The sequence below is a fragment of the Colius striatus genome, chromosome 2 (genome assembly GCF_028858725.1).
Source record: "Colius striatus isolate bColStr4 chromosome 2, bColStr4.1.hap1, whole genome shotgun sequence".
Classification (NCBI taxonomy): Eukaryota; Metazoa; Chordata; class Aves; order Coliiformes; family Coliidae; genus Colius; species Colius striatus.
In genome coordinates this window covers 105,732,469-105,754,992 of record NC_084760.1, presented here as the reverse complement: position 1 = coordinate 105,754,992, position 22,524 = coordinate 105,732,469, and the positions used below count along the sequence as shown (strand labels likewise).

The following is a 22,524-nucleotide window of genomic DNA, read 5'->3' as shown; positions in this document are numbered from 1 at the left end:
TTTGTATACACATATACAAATATAAATACATGCGTGTATACATAGTGACCATAAAGAACAGAGATTGTTAAATTGAGTATGAGTAGAAAGATAAAGGAAATTATTTCTCCTGGCTATGATCAATACTAGTAGAAAGCCTAGGAGACTAAAACAGGTAAAAGGGAAATCACCCGTAGTAACAATCTTACACTTGTCACCATTCCCATGAGAATTTAAATGACCATTTTGACAGAAGCAACTGACAAACTGGTGAATAAACATTTCTTTTGGGTTAAAATATAGTATTCTCTAGACAGTGAAATTCCCTCTGCAATGCCATAAATATACAAAGCTTCTTATCACCAACATGCTTTCCTAGAAAAGCTGGATTTATTACTAAACATTGCATCGCCAAATGCAAACCTTCACTGACCCAGATGAGAACACTAGTTCCATTAAGAAAAAGCACATGGGGAAAAAATAACATAACTTACAAATGTTGTATTTGGAAAGGTGATTTCCTTCAGCTGAAAGTTCTTCCCCTTTCTGCATTAGTATAACAGTCACGGTTTGAACAAATCGGGTTTTTTATAAGTAATTCTCAACAACTGCATGGAGTCTGTGCATGTGCATCATGCGTTTTGACAGGACTTCATTCACTTTCTCAGAATTTAAAACAAATAGTTGGCTTGGACTGAGCTTTAAAGCACAGAAGCAGAGAAATACCTATTTTGCACTAAAATGACAGTCATCTGACATAACCCCATGGACAGCTTATAAAGAGTATACAATTGCTGAGAGCCTGTCAGAGATCTGTAAGACTTCTAAACAACAGTAATAATTTACAACTTTTGCTAAGAGATTGTGTTTTTTAAAACAAACTGCATGTTATCCCGTAGCTTTCAGTAAGATAGGCGAAAAATGCCCCAGAATTCTTTAGTGCATTAGATTGAAAATTATTTCAAAGATAGGGATCATTAAGAACATTCTATTCCAATATAGGTTAAGGGGTAGTGAATAAAAGTTTTCATTAACTTTACCTTGTAGTTTTAGAGGTGTTAAGATTACAAAGCTTTTTAAGCTTCTACACTGACACTTTTCATCTAGAAAAGGAGTCCAAATTCTCCTCTCTTCACCTTTCTGCATCAGTGATAAAGGTCCACTTTCTCACCTTTCCATTTTAACCACATTGAACAGTGAAGCTTTTTCTCCTATATAGCTACCAGATAATCAGAAATAAATCATGTATTCAGCAGTCAGCTTTCCCTGCTCTAGCTAAGATGCCACAATTACTGATAAAGGGTTGTCTCTCTTAATATCTACTCCCATCAAGTGAAATTTTACCAGACGGTAAGAAGAATCACATGTGTACTGTAACAACACTAGAAGGTGGCATGAAGGGTAAGCAAATATTTCATTTCTATCATAATAAAGAGAAAGTTATGAAAAAAAGCAAACAGTTAAAGAAAATAATTAATCTCTCCTTAATTAGGAAAGTAAACCCATATGTAATTCCCTAAATTAGGCCAAGAATTTTCAAAGGACATGTAAATATTATGCACTGTATTAGGAACATGGAGGAATGCAAATAAGACAACTTCACAAATCACTGCCCATTAAATCCTATAACAAAACTTTTCATGAAATCTTAGAGCAATAAGAAACCAGTAGACATATTTCAAATTTTATAACATGTATATCAACACTGTTGTTCCAAACATAACTAAAATTCACAAGTTACAGTTAATTTGGCAATGAAACGTATCTCTGCAGTACAATAGAGACAGGCATATCTTCCCAATTACTTTGATTTATGTAAACACAGAAGAAAATCAGGACACAGGAATACAACTGACATCTATGGAAGAACCTGCTTTTAAGAGACAAAGCTTTGTGCTTCATTGGTCATTTAATCTGGAAATGGAAATCAACACAAACAAGGCAAGGGTGGGAGGAAGACCTCTGAATAGGCTTGACTAAAGTAAATATTCAAGGGAATACTACTCAAGTCAGTACCAAGAGCTTCAGCCAGTTTCCAAAGCCTTTTGAATTCTCAAAGCTAAGCCTGGTGAATTCAGATGAAAGTTCCTTTTCTTCCACTTTTAAGGGAAGAAATAACTTAAACAAACTTTCTGTAAAACAGTCTCCCAAGTTTACTAGCTGGGGAACAAACCCAAAGAACTGCCAATTCACACAAATAAGCATTTATAAACCTTAAGGGTTTATTAAAACATTACTTACTGATGTACTGAACCAAAAAAGAAGGGAATATTTCAGTAATGCTATTTCAAGTTATGCAATCCCATCCTTGGAACATAAAAATCCTGCACTCTTGCTGTCTAGCCCACATTTTGTACTCTGAGGAACACTGGCGCACAGGGTGCATACTAACGACACCAAGTTGTTGCTCCATCAGGCAGGAGGCACAGTTAGGCAAGGACACCACCTGGCCCTGCCTTAGCTCTGAGATGATGTCAGCCTATTCAGCAAGGCAACAGAATTAAAAAAAAAAAAAAAAAAAAGAAAACAGAGAGAGAGAAATCCCTGCTGTATTTCAAACACAAAGAGCCATGTATATTAGCACGAAAAGCAGGAAACCGCTCGCCCATCAGCCAACGAGATTCTGCAGCCTTCAGAGCCCTACTGCATTTAGGCTGGAGGAGTAGCTGGAGGAAGAAGCACTTGCACTATTGGGATTTGATGGTAGTTACACCATCCCTCTCTCATCCTGTCACTGTCCCCATAGCCCGCGGGGTATTCCCAGCGGGTATCACCAAACCATTATCACTTTCTGTCCACCAGTAACTGCTATGCACTGACCCACCAAGACATATCACTTTAGCAAGTCCCAAGCCAGTTTCAAATTATTCTGTTTTCTTTATTTAAAAAACACTTAAATCTTTTCTTGGTTCCAGGTCTCACATTTTTTCCAAAAATACATTTCCAAATAAATCACAGGAACACTGCAGAACAAGCTTACCCAAGTGAGTGACTAAAAGTCTGCACAGCAGAGAAATGCTGTCTGAGGAGAAGACATGCTCAGCATCAAATTAAAAAGCAATTCTTATTTTTCCCCACAATGAAGACACTGACAGGACCACTGGATCAACCTGCAGATTCTCTGATGCTGAATAAAGGCTGAGCTCATGTTGCGAGTTTCACTGTTGGAAACATGAAGGCTACTCTTTAATTAATGTACTAGGTGCAGTCAAAAAGCATTCCTTGGTGCAAATGGAAGCTAGGACAGAATAGTCCACATTTGTGCTAATGAACCATCATCGTCTCCAAAATAAGGTGTATAAAAAAATCACCTCTCAGGAGCGATAGTTGAACCAGACCAGGGACTGAGCCATGCCTAGAAACTGGCTGGAGAGAAGGCATAATTCTGCAAAATCATACCAGTGAACATGACCATCATAGATCATCTTCTTCCAGGCCTGGCAACATTCTTAGGCTCATCTGAATTTAATACAGATACAACCTTATACAACTCATCTCAGGCCATCTGTGTTTACTAAAATGTAGTTTACAGCATTTTTCTCTTAATTGAATTTCATTATGAACTCCAAAGACTTAAAGAATTCTGAATGGAGAGACAAAGACAGATGTACACACACTGGCATAAAAAGCAGAACAGGCGGGGAAAAAAAAGAAAAAAAAAGACAGTCACACTCTGTGAAGAGCAGAAAGTATAACTACATTCAACCAAACTACTCTTCCCTTATCTAGGTGAACCTGCTTCTGCAGGGGAGTTGGACTAGATGATCTTTAAAGGTCCCTTCCAACCCCTACCATTCTATGATTCTATGATTATTTTCTGTCTCTATCTGTGGACACCTTTCTCTGCAACATCTCAGATCCTGTGTAGCCCAACAACTGGTGGATGTCTTCTTCAGCTTTGTCAGAGCAAGAGGTGTCCCACAAAGAGAGTTCAGAACTGGTTGCTCAGATCTCTTGTAGAAAAAGAAATCCTCTTACAGCTGTTCTAGAGAAGTCTGAAGTCTAGGCATTCATGTGACACTAGCAAGCTAATGCCAGGATGAAATGTAAAGCAGATCCTTAATGGCAGGGGGGAGATTGTGGTTTAGGGGCTTTTAGGGGGTTTAGGGTTTTCTTTTTAAATCCATTTCAAGTACAGTTTAAGCAAAAGCCATTAAAATTTGGGAAGAAGCTGCAATGAATCACAATCATTATGAGACAAAGGTCAAATTTTCCAAAACTAGTTAGTCATTAAAGTATCTATCCTAATTTGTGTAAAACAGGAACCCAGCATACTTAACAAAAATAACTACAGTGTAGGTTGAAGTAATCACTCAACTAAAAAATTATCTGTTACGTTTGAAAGTTTTGACAGTACATGTAACAAAAGTAACTACACATAACAAAAGTGTAATCTATTTTAAAACATGTACCCATTTGGTCCCTCTGTCAATTCATTCTTATTATTTGCTTTTATTTGCAAAATAGAAATGGGAAAAAAATAAACAAAACCAAGGAACTCGGCTTAGATTCTGTAAGCCCTGGAGTGTGAAATTAACATCTCTTTTTATAACGTGTCTAAAAGTATTTTGTCTTTTCCCAAAGTTTTTTCCCAGCAAAATTTACACATAAACTCAAATATTTGATTAATTAGTTTGTTACACAAATTACTAGTAAAACCAGATTACCTGTAACTACCAGCTACAAATCTCTGAAGCCAAAGATTCGGCATATTCCTCTAAAAAAGTGAACTGCTCCACTTTCCGGAAAAGTAATTACAAAAAACATAGTTTTCCTTTTCCAATTTAAGTATGTATTAAAATTGAAATAGATAATAAAGTTCATTTCAACCACATACATGTTTTGTGGGCTTTTATTGCAGTTTTGCTCTTTCTTCTGACGCCATCAAAGATCTACTTTGATGCAGAAGAGTGCTTATTCGGCAAGATTATGAGAGGGTATCATGAGAAATAAAGGTTTTCAACCTTTCAATAAAAATTAACTACAACAAAAAAAAAGACACATTAGGAAGAACACTACAACACATTATGTATTCAGAACTGGAAGGAGATGGCATACAGATTCCCCGGTGTCTGATTATCAAGCAGTGTTTTACATCCCACTTTTCCTCTGGGCTGCTCACACCTGCCCCAAAAAAGCTGCACTCCATGTATTCCTAAGTGTAAGCCTGCTGTTGTAGACTGCAGTGAAAACTCTATACCCAAACAGCATGAGTTAAGCACTAATGCTATATATAGGTTATGAAACCCACTTTTGAAGGCTTCCACCCTTTAGTTTATGCTATCATAACAAACCATCATGGACACCTGCATCCTCAAGGCATTCACCATGAAGAGCATCTTTAGAAATATAGCTTTGCAACACCCGATTAACATATAAAAATCACCAAGGCAAACTGTTTCATTTCCTTTTAGTGATTAAGATCAATGCCAGGAAGTATGATTCTAAAGAGATATTAAAATATTTGCATTATGCTGAGGGAGCTGGGGCTCTTTAGCTTGGAGAACAGGAGACTGAGGGGTGACCTCATTAATGTTTACAAACATGTAAAGGGTGAGTGTCAGGAGGATGGAGCCAGGCTTTTCTCAGTGGTGGCCAATGAGAGGACAAGGGGAAATGAGTACAAGCTGGAACATAAGGTTCCGAAGAAACACAAGGAAGAATTTCTTCACTGTGAGGGTGATGGAGCACTGGAACAGGCTGCCCAGATGGGCTGTGGAGTCTTCTTCTGTAGGGACATTCAAAACCCACCTGGATGAGTTCCATGAGTTTCTGTATGACCTAGGTGGTCCTGCTATGGCATGGGGTTTGGACTAGATGATCTTTTGAGGTCCCTTCCTGCCCTTGAGATTGTGATATGCCTACTTATAAATACATTTACATTATAATTTCCACGTGCATAGAATGATGTATGCATTTTTGTACCAGTAGGACGAATTCATTTAAGGAAAATCCCTATCTACTAATCTCAGTTCCAGCAAGCATGCAGCTGGCTCATGTCACTCACCTTGAAGTTCAATACCCAAGCAACTGGGGAAGGAAAACACTCATTCAGAGGAATTTCATGCCTCCATCAATTATACAGTTATTTACACTACAGAATTTACTCAAGTATCTATATCTTAACATCTGATAAGGTTACATATAAGACAAAAAATGATTTTACAATACCAAGGTAAATGTATGCTGCTCTCAGTGTTGAAAGGCTGTAAAACAGCTTATAAGAACTACTGTTTCAGCCATTTAAATTGCATCTTGGGTTGCAACGTAGGTATGTGGAATGAGTAGCAAGGGGGATGAAGAGCTGGGGATTCATCTGATTATCATGCATGCTCTGTTGCACTACAACAGATGAAGGACAACAGCACTTGTGTGGGGCTCCTCCAGTCCCCAGAGTAAAAAGCATTTGGGTTTTTTGATTCTCATGTCTCCTGGGGGATGGGGGAATCAAACCAAGCTGTTCTCAGGAACAGAGAAAAACTGGGAAACAAAAAACAATACTGAATGGTAAATAGTCCTCTCTCACACACATACAGATATAAAACTATCTGAATTGTATAGTTTCATCCAGTTTTTATTGCCTTGTTCTCTGCATAGTAACAATATAGATGTTTAAGTTAGTGCACGCACGTTACCACACGCATCACTGCATCTCTAAGTCTGCTAGCCATTAACAACTCAGCAGATGGTCATTACTCCAAACTCCCCACCCACCATCATCATTAATTCAGGAGCATAATCATTTCAATGGGTTAGCCCTAATTCATAAAGAACTCATTGTCCTGGCCAAATTAATAACTCCAGATGTGCTTCAGAGCATTTTTTAATTATAATGTGCTGTTTATAATGTGTTATTTCCCATAAATATTGGTGTATGAGGCAAATTTTAAAACTATGGACCTGTTCCCAAGATAAACACAGAAAACTCTCTACTTTTTCTTTAGATTCTAGACCAATCTGGCATAAATGACCTTAATTATCCTGCAACCCAGTTGATGAAAAGCTGTCTACTCTGAGACTAAGTGGCACATAGTTTTTTGAAATGCTTCACTTCACCCTGAAGATTAATAAACCCTCAACATAGGCACATCCAACAAAGAGAAAGGCAGTTCTGGTACCTATTACATAAGCAATACAATTTAGAATAATAATAATAGTAGTAGTAATAATAATAATAATAATAAAGGTGAAAAATCCAATTCATAGTAATTTGGAGTAGAACTTAACTGCATTATTATGAATCAATAAGACTTTTAACACATGTCAAATGGAAAACAAAAAGAAGGGATTATTTGTCATGACTTGAGTCACATCGTGTCTGATATTTGTCAGACTGCATTGAAATAACAGAAGAACTTTTTCCATAGGAACAATTTGCAAAAATGAACATTAGCACAGAGAAAGCAACTAGCAAGCTATCTATCCAGCTTATGGAAAATTAAAAAGTAGAATTTTGAAAATATTCATGTTCTTTGTGAACCAGAGGTAGAGACTGTTGAATAACTGTAACTGTAATCCAAATAAAAATAAAAATAATTTTAAAAAACCCCAAACAGAGAGACAGAACTTTCCAGAAAGACAGTATTCACTTCAGATTTAAATTATGCTGTTATGTTTCTGTGGGACTGAACCACATTTTCTTACAATCCTGTATCTCAAAAACTTCTCTTGCCAATAGATTTATTAAATCTATCTGTTGTATGAAATGCTCTGTTCACAATAAATAACTATTTTCAAACAAAATATCTTCAGCTGAAAAATTCCTAACTGGCTTCACTTTTAAAATCAGTTCTTAAGTGTAATATTCATAAGTCATTTAATAAAGCCTTTCCTTACATCAAAGGCTACACTGTGTATTTTAAAAGACAGCTACTCATTCTCATACTGGCATAAAACAAGTAACATAGTGTTTAAACCTGTATGTATGGAGGGTATTTTTCCTAATTAATCTATTTCCATAATGGCAGAAACAAATGTAACATTTATGATTTTAAAGTCTATTCTACATTGAAAAGAAGATTAGGAGCTCTATCTTCAATCATCTTTAACCTCCATTTGACCACAGAAGATTCTGATACCCAACTACAAAATATACAACTATCTTTACTAAGTAACTTCACACATCTGAGTTATGTATTAAATAAATATAATCCAGGCTGGATTTATCCTTGAAGCACAGTTTACAGCCATAGGTGAAGGAAAGAAGTTAGGGCTGAAATGTCTGTGGTGGTTCCAAACACACTTTTAGCGGTGACAAAGGAGCAAGGGAAAATGAGGAATATTTTATTTTAAAAAGTACAATCATAGGTATGTCTCCTAAAAAATTCTTTACTGGTATCATTTTTAGTTACAAAAAAAACTTATGAATGGAGAGTAAAATGGCATATGATGTACTGTGTTCCTGCAACTGAAGCTAAGTATCCAACGAGGGGGTGGGGGTATGTATTAAATATTTTTTTAAATTCCTACATGAAGTAACTAATACAAATATTTACTTTTACAAAGGGTCAAGTGGACAGAACATAATTCTCCCAGAAGGAAAGCAGATGTTTAGTAACTTCAAAGCAATGTCCATGCTGATAAAAGCAGTAGCTAATCTTTCTTTTAGGGGTTGAAGTTCTTGCTTAAGTTTGTTTTACTGAACAGATATGTATCATGCTTTAATGAATATGTGCCTCAACAGACAAATATTTTTCCAGTTCCAATAGGATTTTGGTTTGTGTGTATAGCCATCAATGCATCACTATTCAAAGAGCTCTCTTTTATTACAAAATTTTGTAATACAATGCACATTGCTGCTCTAAGTCAGGTATTGCATCTTCAGCTTCAGAAGAAAGCAGCCACATCTGTTCACAAAGTCAGGATTCCATAATAAAAACATTTTAGCAACCTTCTATGTAGCAATTTTAATACATTAAGTCACACAAGTATTCAAGTGTTTCTCATGAGTTATGCAAGAGGTGTAGAATAATACATCAATGTAGTGTTTAGAATTGCAAAAATCTTCAACTAACAATTCACCATCTTTCTTAAAAGTTATAACTCATTAAGAGATCCATAAAAAGGAATTTACAAAGAGTTAGGCAAACAGATTTCAAGTGATTCCATAGAGTTTTCCTGTATTACTTGGCTGGTGCCATGACTAATATTTAGCTACAACATAATGCCAAGAGATGTAAGATAAGTCTGAAATTCAATGAGGCTTTGGAGGCATGAACATGGTGTCTGTGCATCTCACTCAAAACAAAATGATTATTTAGTTGCTTAATTTACCCCTAGACAAGTCTATCAGAAAAAAAAAAAAAGAAGAAAAAGAACAGGTTTGCCACTAGAAAGAAGGGTAAAAACATATCCAAGTTAAAATTAGGTTTATGGCACCTGTTTTGCCATTTTCTGGAGTTTGATAAGTAGCAATGACAGGAGTTTAACCTTATCTATGCTGGATTATTACACAGTTGATTACGTTGTCTGCAAACAGTGAGGGAGGAAGGGTCACAGTTTTGACGCCCATTTTGCCAACATCATAAAAGCGTATGTATCACTGGGACATAAATTGCACCATGATTCATTTATGCTACTATAAATTTTTTATTCAGCTATGTTTATTTTCACCTACAGCACAGTATATTCTTGCTGACTTTTTCCATCTGGAGTGGCCATGTGCATCTGTTATTTGAAAAACCTGTTTAGTTTAAGGAAGGTTGTAGGCTTCCAGCTAAACAGCATCTTATGGATATGAAGTTGCACATCTCAACACCTCCTTTGTTAAGTGATGGGAATCCTCTGAAGAGAGCTTGGACTGAGCAGCTCTTGGGATAGCAAACAACAAGAAAGGGATGAAAAAAACACAATTTCACAGAATCATAGGATGGTAGGGTTGGAAGGTACCTTTAGAGATCATCCAGTCCAACCCCCCTGCAGAAGCAGGTTCACCTAGATAAGGTCACATAGGAACATGTCCAGGCAAGTTTTGAAGACCTCCAAGGAAGGAGACTCCACAACCCCTTTGGGCAGCCTGTGCCAGGGCTCCCTCACCCTCACAGTGAAATAGTTTTTTCTTATATTTAAGTGGAACTTTTTGTGTTCCAGCTTCATCCCATTACCCCTTGTCCTGTTGCTAGATACTATAGAAAAGAGGAATGTCCCAACCTCCTGACACCCACTCTTTAGATATTTGTAAGTGTTAATAAGATCACCCCTCAGTCATCTCTTCTCCAGACTAAACAGCCCCAGTTCCCACAGCCTTTCCTCACATAAAAGATGTTCCATACCCCTGATCATCTTGGTGGCCCTGTGCTGGACTCTCTCCAGAAGTTCTCTGTCCCTCTTGAGCTGGGGAGCCCAGAACTGGACACAGGACTCCAGATGAGGCCTCACCAGCACAGAGTAGAGGGGGAGAAGAACCTCCCTTGACCTGCTGGCCACACTCTTCTTGATGCATCCTAGGATGCCATTGGCCTTCTTGGGCACGAGGGCACATTGCTGGCTCATGGTTAGTTTATTACCAACCAGGACTCCCAGGTCCCTCTCTGCAGAGCTGCTCTCCAGCAGGTCAATCCCCAGCCTGTACTGGTGCATGGGGTTGTTCCTTCCCAGATGCAGGACTCTGCACTTGTCCTTGTTGAACCTCATGAGGTTCCTCTCTGCCCAACTCTCAAGCTGGTTGAGATCCCACTGAATGGCAGCACAGCCTTCTGGGGATTCAGCCAGTCCTCCCAGTTTGGTGTCATCAGCCAACTTGCTGAGGGTACACTCTGTTTCATTTCATCTGATACATCAGAAAATCCCAACAAAGAGGGCACTACCCAGTGTGCTAACTTAGTTAACCAGTTTGCACAGAGCGCATCCCACTTTCATTCACTTGTTTATAACACAGAAGTCAGAAAGAAAAAAAAAAAGGTAGAAAAATTGTGGCTGATGTGATGCAGAGGACAAGCAGTGATACATCCACTACCATCCGTTATCTATTACACCCAGCTGCTTTACTGGTCTCTCAACTGTTTCCCCAGGAATCCATCCTCCCCACCTTCAACTCCCAAGACCCTATCCTATACTTCATCATCCACCTGTCCCCAACACTTCCCTCTCTGCAGTCTGTAAAGCCAGGTAAGGAACTTCTCCTGGCTTTGTCCCCAGCTCCACTCCAGGAAGGCAGGAACACACTACAGAGCTCTCCCATGCTTTCCTCAGCATTCCCCAGTTATGCTGCAATACAAGTAGAATATGCTCAAGCAGATGAACAACAGTATCACAGACTTAGGCACTGCATCCTAGAAATTGCAGTGAAATCTGCATGAATGTTTGCTATTGATATAAGCCCTACTCTGCTTCCTCAGAGGAAACATTTTTCAGCATGATTTTGGAGTGTTACGGCTACAGCGCAGTGACTATACCAAGAAGACAGGACTCATTACCTACATCATGCAATCAAAATGCAGTATTATCCCTGAAGGCTTCACAAGATTTTTTTTTTAAATACACTTATTTGGAAAACACAAACAAGTCATTTTGTTCCTGTGTGCAATTTATTATTCTGCTCTGGCTACAGCTGTGATAAAGGAACAATACTGTCACATATCACCCACACCTCCTCTATTAATTAGTCCTGAACAGGGGAGGTCAGGCAGGGGGGTGGTGGGGGGCAGCGGGGAAGTAGTCTTCAAGACAGTTTCACTGCTGTACAGGATGCTCAGCAGAAAACAACAGATGTGCTATAATCACTACTGCCCATTCATTTCCTTTCTGTCAGAAAGAAAGCAGCAGTCATCAATTAAGAATCCCTATCTACTGGACACAAAAGGAAGCATACACTTTTCCTTGGTCATTTGACTGTAACAATAGCATATGGAAGTGGGAAAAGACTGCCACTCTGAGCAAGCATGGGGGGAAGATAAAGGGGTGTGAGCTTGTCTTGTTTTTTTTTTAATAAAGAGAAGAATTTTTATTCGACATCTTCATATACAAATGTTTAAAAAAAGAAATCACTTTGTCTATAGATTACACAAAATTCTAATTATATGATTCCTGAATTTGTCCAGACAATTCATTTAATCTTTTTTTAAAGCAGAAAAACCCAAGTATGTGAACTGACAAGAGCAGCATCTGGAAAATCTGTTTTATCAATCAACAAAGCCTTTTTTCAAATAGTTAACCCAATTTTTTAAAAAACTGTTAGTCCAAAAGTACTAAATGTTTAGACTTTCAATATGTCACAGGCATAAATTATGTGGATTAATATTTTTAAGACCTAGTCAGATATGTGTATCCTTCTGTTAGAGGTTATGTTCACTGGTCAGCTTGATCACTCTGAAGCAGAATTAGAGCTTTCATAAAATTGCCAACAACAGAAAATCCTAAAGATGCACTTTATATTGTGTATGTTTCAGTCTGACTGCAATTAGGTACAAAGGGTTTGGGGGAAACTTATTAAAAATTGATAGCCTTTATTAAGACATTAAGCCTTCATCTATAATGCTAAATTAAATCCTGAATATTCCCATGAATACTAACGCAACTATTCTAAGAACTCGGTAGGTGCTTCCCATAGCAGGAAAGCTTTTACAGGTCTCCACATCGCAACTGAACCCCTATTTTTGCCCTATACTTCTGCTCCGTTGCATACCAAAAATAGAACCGTCTTACAGAAAAGCTCACACGTGGGCATGCATCATTCCTCTCCACCCACATACAGATTTGCAAGCCCTCATACCATTAAAGACACTGCCTAAACAAAGCATTCAGTGATGCATAGATCCTCGAGGAATTTTTTGTGTATTGAATTTTAGCATAAACACACTGTATATTAAGTCTCATCCTGAATTGTTAAGACCAAAGAACATTGAACTGATGTTTCTTTCTCTGCTACAACCTATGTCATGATTTTAGGAGTTCCTGAAGACCATTTTCATTCTTTCCCAAGATTAATGTATTTGAAAGACCAACTTATTGAAACGAATATACCTATGTTGTCTAGTTTTAAAAGTCAAATAGATAACAGCAAAATACAAACAAATTTCATAAAATGCTTCCCCCACCACCCTCTAAAGTTTTTCCCAATGAAAGTGTCCATAAAACGTCCCAATTTAAGTCCGGCACATGAATCAAATGTAGCAAAATTACTAGTGATTATTTGGTAGACATTAGTCCCTCAAAGCTGTATCTGCCAAAACCACTAATCTATTCTTTTTACAGAACACCACTGCTCATATTTCAGGTTTCTTCCTTTTTCCCACAAACCAAATTCCTTACTAAATGCACTTCATCTAGTCCTTGAATGCTTTATCCTGTTAGCTGATACATTCCCACACACTCCAGTTTTGTTGATACAATTTTCTGAAGCGCTTCACAGTGAAGGCTTGTCTGCTATGGATCCTTAGGAAATCCTCTGCCTCTCAGGACACATGCACAAGTCGTGTTATCCCAGCTTTCAGAAAAGATGTTGAGCCTGACAGTCTGGTTTAGCTTTTCTATTCATCGTGAAAACACATTAAAATCACTGCAACTCAAAACCAAGACCAAGCAGCACATTTGAAATGAAATGGAAATCAGGGAGGAAGGGAGTATTTGTGCAAGTACTTCATTTTCTAAGGTCACTAGGCAAATACTTTGTGTGCATTTGGTGTACAAACTTCAAGCTAAATAAATAAAATTACTTGCTATGTGGAACCCAGGAATGTACAGGCCTCCATATTTGTGGAAGAAAAAATATGGCAGTAATTACCTATCAGCAAATAACACAACTAGTGTACTGAAAGTAGGTCACACAAATTATTTTTCTCTAATGTATGTTAAACCATGCAATCTTATTCAAATCTTGCTATTTTTAGAAAATACCAAAGAGGAATTTCTGGTCTTTCCTCTCTCAGCTTCCACAAAAGGTTTTCCTACTTAGAGAGACTGTTATCCCTTGGATTCAAAGGAAAATAAGATCTCACTAATGTTTGTCGGATGTAAGTTTCAACTGAATGCTATGCAATATTTCTAGTGTTTATCAAAGTTATGCAATCTCAAAGCATTGGTTCCTACATAAAGTTGTCATCTTCCTCAAATTTTATAAACATTTGAACATAATTGGATCATCAAGATATACTAAAAAAAAAAGATAAATCCATTACAAGCCCCACTATCAGTAGTGTAACATAATAAACAGTATTCATTACTGTTCTAATATGGCATATTAGTTTTCCTTCTGTAGGTCACAAAAGCCAGAGTGGCAATTAACAAAACATACTTTTAAAAATGATTGTTTCAAACTAATCCATGCTACACTGGCTTCAGCATTAGCAGTGGAAGTAGGTTATTTCTAAGTTGTCAAGGTTTCCCAAATAGTACTGTCCGTGCTGTTACCAACACAGCTCATCACTGAATGCCCACTTTCTTCAGAGAAAAGAAAAGACTCTTTTGGGTTGGCACTAGGACTGAGGAGAGAGAAAGAGACCTTGCCTACAGCCTTCCTCCTATTTAATATTTCCTGTGGAGTCATCTGATAGTCCTATTGTGAAGATTTCTGGAATATCAATTCCTTTCAGATGATCAAACGAGTGAAACCAATTACTACAATCAAGTTACATTTCTATGGCATCTAAATCTGCTTCTCCTTTGCTCTCAAGTACCCCAGGTTTCCCAAGACTCTCATGTAGTGAGAGTACATGAACAAAATTAAACCCCTAAAAACATAAATTATGAAAGATCAACTTCTTCTCAAAATGACATATAGTAACATAGGAAACCTGAGGAGAGGACACATCCCAGACTTCTCCAGCCTCATGGAGAGACCATTGTTTCCATGAAAGCATCGTTTCTACCTCCAGAAGCTGAATGAAGCAACCAAAGAAAATTTTGGCTACAGATCTTCAGCAAAGTTTCAGTTACAGAAATGGGTGCTAAAACTGAAGACTTAACCTCCCCTAACTGCTTACATGATCCAAAGTTTTAATTGGCATAAAATGCTACCAGTGTGCACATGGAGAGAAACCACCATCTTGGATAACCAACATTTCCAGCCTATACAGTACAACGACCTACTGTGGATTTGCATAGCAAGCAGTCCCATAGTTAACTTGAAGTATGTTCACTGAACAGCAACAATAATCACTTCAGCCAGAGGCACAAGCATACATAATCTCTTATTTTAACAACTACAAAAAAGTTAATAATTTTTGAAGTGTACCTGCACTCACCAAATAAATCCCTGTTAGGTTAGGCAAAGCGGAGTCCTTTTTCCTGTCCTCTGTTGAATCTCTGGCATTCTGCAGAAAAGAGGGTAAAAATTATGGAATTAGAGGGAAAGGAGCACTCAAAGGGGAGCTGTATTCACCCTAGTTTCTGGCTTTTGAGCTACACTTGCTTTACTGTCTGCCCATTCTGCCTAAAGAGTAGCTGAATAAAACATAGCGTGGGCTGAATGCAGTTCTGGAAGGCTAAAGGGTCAGGTTCTTAATAGGAATTAGACACTAATGTGATTCCAAAAATCCCATTAAGCGTCTTAGCACCTCTGAGAGCACCTACCTAGATATCTTTTAAAATCTAGATGAGACAGTTTGTCTACAGTTGTGTTGTAAGTCTGTGTCAGAGTAGGGAAGTGCTGCTGGGTTCCCAGGCTCTAAACCCCAAAAGCTTTAGGCTGTGTTTTCTGGAAACTATTAGTGCTGATTTTAAACTTAATTATCTTTAGTGCCTGGAAACTTCTACGTATCTAAATGACATGAAAGCAAATCAAAGCCATCAGTCACTTTCTGACATCTGCACCTGATCTAGATATTTTCACAAGGTCAAAGAAGTATGAATATCAAATGAAAACATTGTTTTGTCTATCACTTCACAAAAAGCAGCTATTTAGATACAGCTGTGGTGCCGCTTTTTCTAGCAAAATTTATTATTCTATCTTGAAGCCTAAAAAACACAGGACTCTTGATTTAATGAAGGAAAGAATTCATTTCTTTAGCTAAATTTATAAACCTTCCCAGCTTCAGAACATTGGCTGGAACATAAACCAGGAACTTAACAAGGATACCATCTTTATTATTTCATTTCTCTAAGCCATTGCTTTATGTTTGCCTGTTCTAGAGGACCTCAAGATAAATTAATCTCTCCTTCCTCTGCTATGGACTCAGACAAAGGTGATAGTGAAGAATCCACAGAAATCAAACATCAAATGTTCTTGCTCTGAACTTTCAAGCAGCTATTGAATGTAAGACTGGATTTCTAATTTTTTTTCTTTTTACTTTTTTTATATATCACCATAAGGCCTGTTTATATGCTTGGAGTGGAAATAGTGCACATTCAGCTGCAATTGATTTCCTGTATGGCAAAATACCTCAGGCATTCAGCTGGCTAGGAACACTGCAGAGGCCTCTTACCATCACCAGTTTGAGACCAGGAAGCTCCATCCTATGCTTGTTCTTAACGCCAGAATAAATAGAGTCCCTGCTGAGCATCCAAGTTAATTTTGTAGAGGGGAACCAAATCATAAACAGGCAAGATTTTATATTTCAAAAATCCATTTAAAAAAATATTGCTCTACTTTCAACTTGAACAGTATTACAATCAATTCCATCTTGCTATCGTGGCTTAACGTTCACCTACAGATGGATTTTAGATACAAAAGTTACTCCATTCAGGAGATTTTTTTTTTAAATGAAATATCAATCCATTTTTCTTCATCCAGTTTCTATATTTACAGCAATAAATCAATTTTACAAGGTAATTTCACAGATTTTAAAAATACATTTTTCCCTTTTGACATCCCTGAGTGATAATAATGATTTTATTTACTGCATTTAGGTTTTTTCTGTTCATAACTGAATACATCGCACAGCCTCCACTAACATTTCCATGAATTTGACGAAGGAAATACATGAGTAGTCTTACCAGGTTTGTGTGGCTAGACTGTAACAGTTGTAACATTCAAATGCCCCACCAACTGACTCTACCCCAGACTGTAAATTAAGTGAAACAAAAATACAAAGTGAGCTGTAATTACCATCCCACTTTCCATTTAACCCATGCTAGTTTCCTTAGTCTCAAATCCTCCAGAGGTAAAGGACTTCACTATTAGAGAAAGTAGTTTCTTTAAGACCCTAGAAAGAGACAGACTAGCAATACAACCACTTAAATATTCACACGTACAGGGTATATACACATAATTAAAGTATGTGTGAATGTCTGTGTGTGTGTATATATACAAAAACGCAAAAGAAGAAACCAGACTACCGAAGAAGCCTAAACTTTTTATAGGGGCACTCTTGTTTGATAGAAGTCTCATTAGTAACAGCTTCTTAGTTCCAAAGTATTGGCCTAAAGCTGACAGATATTGTCTAACTCACAGAGAACACAATAGCCTTTCAAAACATTTGGGATCAATGACTTCAGACAGGGTCCTACAGTAAATATCCAAAGCAACTAAAGCACAAACTATTGGGTGTTACAAATCGTCCTTCTATCAACCTTCCCAACTTTTTCAAGAAGGTATCAGATCCTGGTATTGTCATACTATAGAATCATAAAATCGTAAAGGCTGGAAGGGACCTTTAGATATCATCTAGTCCAACACCCTTGCAGAGGCAGATCCACCTAGAGTAAGTCGCACATAAACAGAACAATCCATAAGGAAAATGAAGTTTCATCCTGTAAATTTTTTACCCATTTTTCCAAATAAATGATTTATCAAATGTCAGTGTAAGAATATTGCACATTTTTGGACTAGAAACACTATCATGAAGATGATGAAGTATGTCCACTTAAAGAAGCTGATTAACCAATATACTGTCATTCATCTTAGTTTCTATTTCACCTTTTTAAAGTTTGCATGTTTTAAAATAGCCTTATTCTCGAAATACATCACAACTACTAATAAAAATGCTTTGCATTCTTAATCACTGTCAGAAAATATACTGGATGAAAGCATCTAGCTATTATCAGTTAAATAAGCAAAAACTCCAACGAAACCTACACTTAGATATTTGACTTGATCCATAATGACTGTTGGTTCTACGAAAAACATCCTAGTACCCAGAGATTTCACTGAAGCATTAAATAAAAAGCCTAGAAACTTGAAAACTATCTTTCAAAACTCAGTAAAATCAAGGCTCTCTTTCTGGGCATACTTTGCATGGGAGGCAATCGAAATAATTTTCAGTAAGAGGACGGGTGCTTTACTGTCTTACAAATCAGAGATCATCTTCACCTCAGTTTTCCTTAAATGTGCAAGTGACACACAACCCTTCTGCGCTACATACTAATGCTCAGTGAAAGGCTAATATTACCACCTTTTTCCAATAAACTGGATCTCTCAAAGCATGGATTTGAGTTTTGAAACCTCTGCTTTTTAAGATTTTCCTTACCCTGTTTCTGCTAGGGGAAAAGGCCAAAATAAGCCAAAGCCACCTAACTATGTATAACTGGGTTCCACAAACTTATAAGTGCAAATCTGCCTAAATTACATGCAAGGTATCAAGACATTGATTACATTCATTGTCATCCCTGCTCTTACCTGGTTCCCAATCATACTAAATCACATCTCACATCCACACAACTCCATCCTTACAACTTGGATCATATTGTGTATTCAACATAATAAAATGATGTTAACATATGCCATGGTATTTTAAAACAAATACTCTTGCCAAAAAAAACCACGTACTGATCCTCTAAAAAATGCTAAGGATAAAATTCTTAGTAGAAGTTCACATGTGTTAGACAACAAAATACTGTGCAGTCTTAATCACCAGTGACGAGGACCTGAGTAAGAATTCATTTGACACGATTTTTATTAAGTGCCAGTACTTAAAGCCCAGCTTTTCTAGGCAAGGGAAGCAGCTTGCCTGTTACAGCACCAAGCGAAGGCCCCATACTGTAGCACCTTCTCATTGCATAACATAACTGTGATGAAAAATAGAAGATGTGCTGCATCCCAAGGAGATGTGATTGATTCCACATGCAGTCACCCGAGTGCTTTCCCAGACATATTAAGACAATTTCATGGACTAAGCGCTCACAGCACTCCTAGAATTTCCTTTACTCTATCTATTCACAACAGTGAACAACACAAAGGCTGAGTTGCACAAGAAGGTCAACAGCTAAGAACAAATCTTTACCAGAACTCCTCCAGACCATCCCTGATATGACCTCAAATTGTCCCCAGGAAAGAAGTCAGTGTTGGGCAAGTATGGACATAGACAAGTAACTCACCCAGGCATTAGAACTAATCACCTCCTAACAAATATAAGAAACCAACCTAGTACATTTTTCTGAAATTGTCAGAAGATAGGTGTCACTGATCTTCTATGAAAAACAAAAAGGACTCATGCAGCACAGATATTGATTTAAAAAAAGAACAAAAGGAGAAAAAGAACCATTACAGTTCATAATAGAACAGATTCCTCATCACTATAAGACAGTGGTAAGGCAATGAAATGGCATTCAGATGGCCTTGGCATCCATAACCCTTTGGAAGCTTGAACAGCTGCATGACACCTGCAGCCAAGGTGGGCAGACAAATCTGTCAGGTGTCACTGTCCTCCAGAGATGAAAGAGACCAGACCAGAAAGCAACAGATCATCAGTGACAAAGGCTGAAGACCAGCTTTTCTTATTAAGACATCAAGCCAGATAGCTGTAGCTTTTTTTTTTCCAGAATTCTTCCCTGAAAAGCAGACACAACCTCCTAATCTATCCAAACACAATGCACAGTGTGAAAGAAATCCCTTCTTGTTACTGTCCCATCTGTGCATATCATAGGTGCCATCATATCGAAGCTTCACTAACAAAGGCCAGAAAAAATATGCCTATTCTGCTTTGCTTTGACCTTGTAGGAATTGGAGTCAGTGCCTACATTGTGCTTTGAACTGCTTTGCAGGGCCACAAGGGGTGCAAGAGTCAAATCTGTTGGGTGCATTGGACAACACCAGTGGTTTATTGGCAGGACCCTCTGTTGCAGAGTTGCAGGAAGAACCTCTTCCATGTGTTTTTTTTACGATCTGCAGTGTGCACAGGAGCAGCAGGATGGCTTAGCTATGAGACTGGAGAACTCAAGGGACGTTGTTGGCACGTACAGCCATGACTGAGGAAGCACGTCTGTATTGGTAACAGGTCACGCTACCGGAAGAGAGTGACACTGCAGATAAAGTGGCAAAGTGCAAGCTCCAGTAATAATGATCACCAGGCTGAGTCACCTCACAGGAGAACAGCTCTGAACTCTGCTAAGCACAACTCGTGCCTTGGCAAACCACTCTGTCCGTCACACAAAAAGACAGGGTTTTCTTCATGCTCTATTCTGCATTTCCCTGCTGGCAGACTTTATGAAAGAGGAAAGTAATTCCTGAAGGGAAAGTCTGTAAAAAGCCTAGTGTTTTCAACTGAAAAATTTGCCTAGCACGAACTCTCCTAGTATACAGACACCTACAATAGGCGTTTAGGAACAATGTCATCTAAAGCAACAGAAGATCAAAAGCATGTCAAGATTCTGCTCTATAAATCAGAAAGAAACCTTGGACATTAAATGGTTAATGATGCCTCAGGAATGACTTACTTTCACTTAATAACAGATCACTGAATCCTACAGTGGCTTACCAAAAAGCCTACATTGTGTCTGACACTTGGTTCTCCAAGCAGATATTCAGATGTTAATAGCTTTCCCCTGGAAATCCAGAACAAACTCTACTGGTTAAATGAGATCAAGCAGCTCAGGAGAATCATAGAATGGTAAAGGGTTGGAAGGGATCTCTAGATCATCCAGTCCCACTCCTCTGCTAACCTCCTCAATGCAGCAGGAGCACCAAGATAGACCAAATTAAACATTTATGACTTCAAACTCACCTAAAATAATAGAGACCAACAATTATCAGAGAAGACTGACAGAAAGATTACAAACTTCATATACTGGTAGGTATAAGGGAAGGCAAAGCTATGTCTCAAATCTCAATACTGATTCTTTGTTAAATACATCTTTGTCTACCATTCAAATAGGCTAAGAACACTGATTCTTCAGAGAAATCAATGTTTCTGCAGAAGGCTAAAGTCTATGAGGTCACTCAGACACTAAGGTATGACAGCTTTCTGAGCAACCACGCAAGGTCTGTCATCAGAGTAATGAGGGAGAATTGGAAAGTTCACAGTAATCATGCTTCACAGAAACACTTGATTGTGAAGCATGCTAATTTCAGCAGCACCACATCTGCTTGCAAGTTAAATTGATGTTTCTGCTGATATTAACATGGTTGCACTTTGAACAGCAAGTGGAAAGGTTTGTATATACTGATGGGATAAAGATTCCAGAATTGCATAATAATTAATTCTTCATTTCACCCATCCATTTTCAACATTCACAAAGAGGGAACTACAGTGATTAAAGGCAGAAGTTGACCTTGAAGCCCACACCCCAATGACAATGTCCAAAGATGTCAACTGTGACCCCAACAGGAAGCTGGCTGTTAAGCTGTCCCTGACACTGCTCCTTAAGGGAGCCCAAACAGCCTTCTCTTTCCGAGCAAGATATCGAGCTTTTATCTAGAACATCTCTGAGTAAGCAACTGCAGAGGTGATTCAATCACTGTTCCAGGGACACCCTTTTTACCTCTGCTCAGTACTTTCAGTGAGAGGACACATGCACCCTGTCTGCAGAAAACATTAGCTGCATGATTCTAACGTGTGGGGTGTGATCCTGAAATGTTTGAATGGATATAAATGTCCAAATGTTTCAATATTAAGATTCATTAATTTAGTTTTTAAAACATCTGGGCAGGGCTCCCCTGCAAGTTTCTACAGAACACATGCTTACGGGAAGAGGCTTGGCACCACTTGCAGTCTGAAACTCAATGACAGAGCAGGCAGGCAAGACTTATAGGATTCAAAGATAATTAACAGTGCTTTAGTCACAAGTTTGCATGGGAAACAACTGCCAGCCCAAGCTATACCTGTTCACTACACTTGTAAAACATGCATCTTCCAATACCATAACCACCTATGATCCTGTAGAGGACTAGGAAGCAGGACTAGTGGAGTTCATGCCAAGGAAGGAAGGACAAAAGAAAACAAGTCAAATGCACTGAGTTTGTCTTCTAAACATATTTTTAAACTGACAAATTGCTTTATATTTTTGCAGCAATGCTGTGCAACATGACTAGCAAGAACACAGGCAGTGACCACTCTCATATTCAGGTCCTTCAGAAGGTGGCCCCAGTCAGCAGCTCACTGTGGTTTTAAGCAGCTTGTAGCTTTACTCGAACAACTGCTTCTTTCAGTCCCCTCAACAAGTATCAATAGCTTTTCCCTTCATTTCCTTTCCCAGTCCACCCTCCCTAGGCCCCTTTCTTTTCCTACACTTGTAATCAAACTTGCAATTAAACCTGTTTCAGGCCAAGTTCATATAAATTTAACTTTTGGTGAATCAGACTAGATAGACCTATTCAATGCAACCACCACAACAAAAAAAGTTACTTTTATTCTTAAAGTGACTTGAGAAACTTTGCCACACACATATTGCTTTGGAAACTGAATTAACACAAACAGACTTTGATGATACCTTATTTAATTAGCTCGTGTTCATCTC

The 22,524-nt window shown here is 38.0% G+C and overlaps 1 protein-coding gene across 3 annotated transcripts in view; it reads right to left on the bottom strand.

Annotated features, from left to right (window-relative positions):
• PLEKHG1 (pleckstrin homology and RhoGEF domain containing G1) overlaps window positions 1-22,524 on the bottom strand; it is a 134,658-nt gene that overhangs the window by 107,301 nt on the left and 4,833 nt on the right. For 2 of the 3 annotated variants that reach the window (XM_061988979.1, XM_061988980.1), the window contains exon 2: window positions 15,159-15,227. The gene's annotated coding sequence lies outside the window, so the exon portion shown is untranslated. Of the gene's footprint in view, window positions 1-15,148; window positions 15,228-22,524 lie in introns of all 3 variants that reach the window. The other variant, XM_061988981.1, reaches the window with a different exon arrangement.